The sequence below is a fragment of the Muscardinus avellanarius genome (genome assembly GCF_963383645.1).
Source record: "Muscardinus avellanarius genome assembly, chromosome: 13".
Classification (NCBI taxonomy): Eukaryota; Metazoa; Chordata; class Mammalia; order Rodentia; family Gliridae; genus Muscardinus; species Muscardinus avellanarius.
The window spans coordinates 63,894,741-63,903,545 of NC_137799.1; the positions used below are offsets into that span (position 1 = coordinate 63,894,741).

Here is an 8,805-nt window from a genome sequence, read left to right on the forward strand (position 1 = left end):
TGCCTTACTTAACTCCTCCAGGGAAGGCCAATTCAAGGAGACTTAGTAGGAAAATGTCTTAATTTAATAAGAGAAAATAGAAGTTTGTTTATATCTATTATAAAATACCCATTAAAACACAAGGTGAGGAATAATTTATCTGACTCTAAAGCTAAGAAACTTCAATCAATGATAGATTCCAAAATTGCCTTCTATCCAGTTCTTTGTTCTAAATCTAGTTTTCTGTTATTAATATTCAGAGTTTATCCTTTACCAAAAGAGTCTAATTATGAAAGAATGATCAGATTGGTGATGAGTAATTCAGCTGGGGATGAAACTCTACAGGTAATGTAATATGAGCAATGATCAGGAATGACAATGACTTTTTAAGGCTTTTTCAAACTGCTTATTTGAGTCTAAAATAGCAAAGCTACACAGAGTATCAGGCAGAAACCAAATTTCCAGTTGATGCAATTTTGTCATCTGGGGAATATTAATATTAACCTGAGCTACAGTTGACTGCAAGATGAGCATACATTTAAAGCTTATAGACTAGTGGAAGCTTTGCTTTTAAAACAGATGCTTTTTAGTAGTTATGTAAGCTGAAGCAAAAGATCACATTTCCAATTACTCTACCTTCACAAGATTTAAGAAAAAAAAAATGTTACCTCTTTTGACTTATTGGTAGCATCTATGTTGATTTCTCACTTCATAACGTTTACTTATCCTAAATATCTATATTTCATCTGCCATTCTGAGCAAAGCAACATAGCTGAGATGAGAAAAGTAATAACGATAATAAAGGCTAATAAGTGTTGATGGCTTTCTCTCTAACAGGCAGCGTGCTTAGAGATTCAGGTATCTTATTTCTTATATGTATCCATGAGAAAGATATCAGGATTAGATCCATTTTAAAAATTGAATTAACAAATGCAAAAATAAATGAATAAGGAATAAGTATATATAAATCCTACAAAGAGAACATGACATAACCATTTCTTTGAACTTTTATTGCTTCCCAATCTTCTAACCATCAAATCATTTCTTTCCCCACCAAATTGAACTTGATCATTTTTATGTATGTAGAAGTTAAACTATTGTTAAACTTCCAGGAGCTAAGTTGGTTAGATACTTAGCAGATGCTTCCATGTGAAGCTAGAAGTGTTAGAATCATCAGCTGATGCCTGCTTCCCATTTGCACACCTGCCTTTGACTATCACATGTTCCTCACATAGACTGTGTATCAGTTCTATTGGTTTTCTGTGTGTCTTTTGGATAATTTATATATGAGCTGTTTTACTTTTAGGTTCCTGAGACCTTGTCTGTTTTAAACAACTAGTATTCAGTTATCACTTTGGAGTGAGTGGAAGTAAATATTTTTAGTTGTCAAGGATGTCTGTTTCTTCTTTGATTATAATGAAACACAAATCGTACTATGCATTATGGCAGTACACTTAAGCCTATGTTTTCAACACTGACAATTTTCAGCGTTTATGTGAGCCAGGAATAATTAGAAACGGAGACTAGGGTGATCACAATTCCTCTACCTCACAGAGGTTCTGATCTGGAGAAATGAATAATTATGAGAACTGGACGCACTGTGAGATATTCCAGTTCACCATGTCTTCCCGTTCACCATTAGATGCCTACGTATTTAATTCTTGTGTGTCACTTCTTGTACAAGATACACGTGGAAAACACACTGGACTTCTTAATTATTCTATTTACAGTGACTACTTTCTAACCACATCAATAAATTCATATTTCCTTTAAAGGTTTGGCTTCAGGATGGGATAGGGAGGGAAATTCACCAAGTATTCATTAAATCTCATCATGATGTGTAATTAGAATGTACCAGTAAAAGTGTAAAATAATTTTAATATGTTTTGGCCTCATATTAATGTATTTTAGAACAGTGATAATTATTAGAGTTAGAAATTTCCATCAAATTGATGTCATGAAACCAAGTGACATGTTGAGGATTATCCAGCATATTAATCATGTCACTGGAATAAAGCCCCAGATTTTCACATCCTGAGAGCTCTCAGTTTTCATCAATGCTGCAGTAAGTCATGTCTCTCATCACATGGTGTTTTTGCATTTCTAAAATGTGTGTGAGTGTGTGTGTGTGTGTGTGTGTGTGTGTGTGTGTGTGTGTGTGTATTTCCAGGTCTCCAAGCAGCCCATTTAAATACAAAGAGCTACTTATGCTAGCCTTCTTCAAGCATAATCCAATGAAATTTCTTCTATTCTCCATAAACAAACCTTTCTTTCCTTGTCTTTTCACTTCCTGACTTTTCACTCTTTCCTCCTCATGCATCCTTTAACATTCCCATTGCATGACTTAATATACACTTACCCCCTAAAATCCTTTCCTTCTGTCTTACTGTTACTCTACATCCACTATTTTAAGCCCTTACTCTACCTCTCTTACAAAGCCTTTTTTTATTATTTCAGCTCCCATGGATTTTTCTTCTGATTATCACCATATTCTAGACTACTCGCTTTCAAATGTGCTAATCTTGCCTTCCCACATATATTTTAAATGTCTCTGCAGCCAAAACTATGGTCTTTACATCAATTGTGTCCATCCCCAAGGGCTCATACATTTAATAAATGCTTGAAGTGCCCTATGTTGCATTGATTTCGTGTCTTAGGCCTTATTTTATGATACAAAAATAAATAAAAAATCATTTTGAGTCACTTGCTTCCTTAATAATAACATAAAAGAGTAACAGCAAAAGAGGTGTTGTTTTTAAAAAAACAATTAACATAACAGTTCTTTGGGAAAAAATGTCACATACTTTCATTGGTGGGTACCCAATGAAAGTATCAGGAATTGAATTTCCACATGTAATTTATTTTACTTACAGCAGTTTGGGTTTAATTTGACAACTCTCTCATTACAACTACCAAAAAAAATCCCTTCCTCTGTACAAATGTATTTCCATATTTCCATCTCAGTATAAGCACAGCTGTGAACCAATTACTTCAAAGTTCAAGAGCTGGTTGTTTCTATCCTTAGCATCACTAGAAAATGTTGAATGTAATCCTAGGGAGAGACTCCCAGGCTCTGTACAAAGAATATATTTTTTTCCTTACATGTTCTTGTTTTCATTTTCAGCACAAATGGGACACAATTTCTTACCTATACTACCACATTTACACTCTATACTTACATTTACTCTCTATACTCTCTATACTTATACTGATTTGCATCTCAATTTGAATATATTTGGTGATTGTTTTTAGTTTTTGATAACAGCTAGATAAAAGGATATAACTATGTGGTCTACAGATCAATCTTTATTTCTAAGAAATATTTTCCCAAGACATCTGCATCATGAGTGTATATATGTGACTATAAAAAATGCATCCTTTACCTGCAATTTTATAGATTAATTATTCTGTGATCATCCCTTCAATTGCCAAATTAGCTTCTATTGGGTCAGCTTTAGCTCAATCAGATACTCCCTCATATGAGCCAGACTCAAGTACCAAAAAGTTAGCTTCTATGATCTCACAGAAAGAAAAACAAATAAGTGACTGACCCAAACATATATGGGTGTTCTTAGATTGGAATTCTCTTCTGCTTATGGTTCTATGTCATCTTCCTTAATGAACCTGCCTACCTCTATTCGTGACCACACTAGCTGTGCATAAATCCATAGAGAAGGAAAAAATTTGTAATTAGCATGACCTTTTATCTCCTTCATTGATAGGAAGAAAGGGGGGAGGGATATGTTCTCTAAACAACAACTAAAGGTCATATTAACTTTCCCTGAACCCTCCTCCTGTTACCCCAGAAGAAGTTGCTATGATGCTAGGCATACCACAATGAAGTCATGAGGATGCAGGTGTAACCTGATGCATGCTCTCCCAACCCCAGTATAGCCCTTGCTGGCCATGCCTTTTGTCTGCTGTGTCACTGCTCCTACTATTTTAAGAAGAGTTGATTCAGTGACTGACAGAAAGAGGTGGGATGCAGGGTACAAGAGGAGAATTATGTTTTGTAAATGTTATCCACATGTATTATATAGTTATGGTGTTTGGGTATAGTTTAAGAATCTGGCCGGGCATGATGGCACACACTTGTAATCCCCATGCTTGGGAGGCGGAGACAGGAGGATCGCGTAGGTTCGAAGCCAGCCAGGCTGGCTTAAGAGACCCTGTTTCCAAAAATAAAAAAGTATACAATAGGGTTGGGAGTGTAGCCTAGAGGTAGAAGGGTTTCCAGGAAACCCAGTACCACCAAAAGAAAATAAAAAAATCTGAGCAAGATGATATAGATGATATTCTCTGTTTTCTGATTTGTAAGACATACTCCTTTTATTGGCCAGAGATCAAACCATAATTATTTCTTCTCTTGTCATATACTACCTGTTCCGGCAACACTCTCTTTAGGGAGATTTTTTCCAAAAAACTGAGCTTGATTCCTTATAGTTCATCTCAGGTCAATGTATACATAGTCTTTCCCATGGCCTACCTATGAATTATAAAACACTTAAAAAATAAATGAGTCAGGAAATTATATCACGTGTATGTGGTGTTGAACCCAGGGGTATACTACCTCTGAGCTATACCACCAATGCTATTTTATTTTGAAACAGGATATTGCTAAGTTGTTGAAACTCTTGCCAAGTTAAGAAGACTGATCTTGAATCTGTGATCCTTCTATTATATGTGTGCACCACCTTGCCCAACTACCTTTTCTATTTGGGGTACTGGTGATGGAACCCAGGGGCATTCTACCTCCTAGCTATACCCCCAGCTCTATTTTTTATTTTTTTATTTTGAAAAAGATTCTCACTGAGTTGCAAAGGGCCTCACTAAGTAGCTGAGGTTGGCCATGAACCGGTGATCCTCTTGTCTCAGCCTCCCATGTGCTGGGATTACAGGTGTGTGCCACCACACCTGGACAGTCCACAAATTTTCTGACATTGTTATCTTACATTGTTATCTGAGCCAGCTTGAGCAAAGTTTTTATTTAATGCAACCAAGATATCAAACTTTTCCATTCATTAGTATTTATTTAGTACCTAGTATGGGAAAAACATTCTATTAATTACTACAAAGATGTCAACTTTTTATTTTTTTGCAATACTGGGGATAGAACTCAGGGGCATTATACCTTGAGCCACACCCTCAGCCCTATTTTTATACATATTTTTATTGAAAATAAATGGTATACATTTAAACTGTACTTGGTGCCCTCTCCCCCCTACCCCCATTTCCCCTTCCCCCCTCCCACCAATGATTGTCCAGGGTAACCATGCTATATTCATACTTTACACATATTTGGATATAGACCCTCATTAATCAAGTTCATTCTTCTTCCTCTCCTATCTTTCTATTCAAACTTTGCTGAGATTTCCCTTCCATAATCTGGAGTATCTCTGGTATCCCTGATGTTCCCTAGTTTGGGCATATTAGAGGAAACATATGTATCTTCTCTTTCTATGCTTGGCTGATCTCACTTAACAAAATGTTCTCCAGGACTTTCCATCTTCTTGCAAATGACATGATTTTGTTCTTCTTTATAGCTGAATAGAATTCCATTGTGTGTATTTCCCATAATTTTGCTATCCATTCATCTGTTGATGGAGACCTGGGTTGGTTCCATATTTTGGCTATTACGAATTGTGCTGCTATGAACATAGGTATGCATATGTTGCTATAGTTCTCTGAATTCAACCCCTTTGGAAAAATACCCAGGAGTGGTAGAGCTGGATCATATGGTGGCTCTATTCCCAGTTTTCAAAGGAATCTCCACACAGATCTCCATAGTGGCTGAACTACTTTGCATTCCTACCAACAATGTAAAAGAGTTCCTCTATCCCCACATCCTCGCCAGCAATTGTTATTTGATTTCTTTATGTTTGCCACTCTGACTGGGGTTAAAAGGAATCTCAGAGTAGTTTTGATTTGCATCTCCCTGATGGCTAATGATGTAGAACATCTTTTCATGTATCTATTGTGTCTTCTTTTGTAAAGTGTCTATTCAGTTCAATTGCCCATTTCTTGATTGGGTTGTTTGTTTTGCTAGTGTAGTGTCTCTTGAGCTCTTTGTATATTCTGGATATTAGCCCCCTATCAGAGTGGTGTCAGACCTATTTTTTATTCTTTATTTGGAAACAGGGTCTCACTGAGTTACAAAGGGCCTCACTACATAGCTGAGGCTGTGTGCAAACCACAATATTCCTGTCTCAGCTTCCCAAATGCTTGGATTACAAGCATGTGCCACCATGTCCAGCAGATGTCAAATATTTTTAAAAGTCCTTTGTCTCTCCAAAATAATTCTCCTTCATGAGATTTTCTATACATCAATATTACTGGAAATTTCTCATGCCTCCTTATTTCTAGAAAAAAGTGAATTCATATGTTTCTATATTCATGTTATGAATAATTTTAATTATTCCCCTAAGCAAAAAATGTAATGACTTTCCCCTTTGTCAAATCAATATCATATATGAATCTTATTCCTTTTAAAGGTATTGATTATCCTAGGGCAAAATTAATTCTTTGTCAAAATGTAATAAAAATGGGTCAATGTGCATTATTAATAGCCCCATTATACATTCATACAATTAAAGATTAATGATGAACAAATTAGACTTTTAATAATACTATATTGTATTTACTATTTGACTATTAGTTCCCACATTGAATATAAGCTTTTTTCTTAATATAGTCATACATTACAGTTTCTTGATATGAAATCATAATTCCAGTTATATGTATAGAATATAAATCACAGATGGTTACTGTACTTAATTTAATTGAAAGGAATATTTTTATGAAAGACTGAATCAAGTGCTATTTGAAATTCCTCTTAGAAATTTAATTTTTCTATGTATGTATGTATGTATGTATGTATGTATGTATTTATTTTGTGGGTCTGGGGATGGAACCCAGGGGCATTCGACCTCCGAGCTACAACCCTTGCCCTATTTTTTATTCTTTATTTTGAAACAGGGTCTCACTAACTTGCAGTGGTGTCTCACTAAGAAGCCGAGGCTGTCTGCAAACCGTAATCCTCCTGTCTCAGCCTCTTGAATACTGGGATTACAAGCCTACGCCACTACACCAGGCTCAATTTTTATTTACTTTTTATAAGGAGAGCAATTTAAAGATAAAATATAAACCTTCAACAAGTGGTTTTGGAAAAGACAATAAGAAAGCTGATATATGGAAGGAACATGTATCTTGGGTATCAGCAGATAAGAGAGAAAGGAGGAATCAAAAGCAAAAATGGGGCAACTTGAGGCAAAAAGTGATTCATGAGTGATTCTAAGTAGCACCATGAATAAAGAGTTGGAATGACATGGGAACCCGATGTCCCATTGTAGCTTGTGTGTCTGTGATGCAAACTTACTCTGTTGCTATAAATTTTCAGTAAAGTATGCTTAGTAGACACATTTCCTTTGTCAGAATTGATGGGGAAATCAGGGAAAGTCCACATCGTTTACTTTTGAAAAGATTAGTAGCTGGAAGTGATTCTTGGTGACTTAGCTGATATAGCGTATTTCTGATTGAGTTCAAAACACATAGTTAAATCTCAGAGGCCAAAGGAATCTTACATAATAACTCATTTGTATTAATGCAGCCTGAACCTTAGATGAGAAGTCCTATCTGAAGATGTAACTAACAGCTATGAAGAAGCAAGCTTCTAAACTCTACTGGGACACTCTAGACAGTGAGCCAGTTTGCTTTAGAGATCATTTTTAGAACTATTCATTTTTAGTACTAGTCTACTGTTCTTCCACTTGCTCTCTCCTCACTGATTCTCAAACAAAAGATAAAAGGGATTTGTTTTCTTTTATTTTTAATGTCAGTAACAGGCCATGGAGTTGGGATTAGAGGGGATGTCTTTAATCATGTTTAAGTCTTGATGCCGATCCAGCCAGAGCATAGCAGTAATTGCAATCATATTGAATTATTGTAGTTAAAACAAATGCCATCATCCAAAGTATTTTTTTAAAGTCCTAACCTACCATCTAATGTTATCTCAAAGTAAAAGCATGGAATCTGTGTTCTATTGGCATTAACAAAGATTTTTTTTCTAAAAAAACTCAGTTATGAAAACATGAGAAGGTATCTTACAAATTGTTATTAATCAGTGAATCTTTTTATCTTGAGAATAAAGATTTGGCAATGCTTTTTCTTGCCGTGAATTTACAAAGAAGTATATCGCCAGCCCTATTCCCCTATCTGTGTAATTTCAAACTAGGAGACTTCTTCCTGTTGTTATCAGGTTTTGCTGAAATGCTTTCTTGTACAGTTGGGGGAGATTTTGAGAAGAGCATGGCTGAGTTTTTCCAGAGCCGCTGTTCCGTACTATCTGAAGTATGATCTCAAAAAACAAAGATAAAGAAAACATTCATGTTATCCTCACAGTATTGACTTTTATCATATTATTAAGCCTTGTGCCTCATTTTAGCCAAAATGCTTACAAAGGAAAATTGAGAAAGTTGGGCTCATACTTCCTCTGATATTATAATATGAGCACATATCCAAATTTGACAGATTCAAAGCCATTGCCATGTTGAACCATCCAGAAAACAGAACAGAAATTTAGTTTGAAAAAAATGGTAATGGTAACTGTAGAATGGTATGGGAATCTTCTCTTTTCATGCAAATAATCAATTACACTGTCTCTGCCATTAAAGAACTCTATAGGGACCAATAGCCACAAACTAAGACTAAACCTTGTAGACAGAATATGTCTTTACTGTCTATCTTCACAAAGACTTTAGGATACGTGATCCTTCATCTTACTTTTTGCTAACATCTCTCTTTCCTCAAAATTTTACCAGTCAGCATAAT

At 35.5% G+C, this 8,805-nt stretch overlaps 1 pseudogene across 1 annotated transcript in view; it reads right to left on the reverse strand.

Moving 5' to 3' along the window:
* Positions 1-7,441, reverse strand: part of LOC308272222 (centromere protein K-like) — a 160,888-nt pseudogene extending 153,447 nt beyond the window's left edge. Inside the window, exon 1 of the transcript in view lies at positions 7,355-7,441. The product of the transcript in view is annotated as a centromere protein K-like (transcript). The remainder of the gene's footprint in view (positions 1-7,354) is intronic.
* Between the last annotated feature and the right edge of the window lie 1,364 nt (positions 7,442-8,805).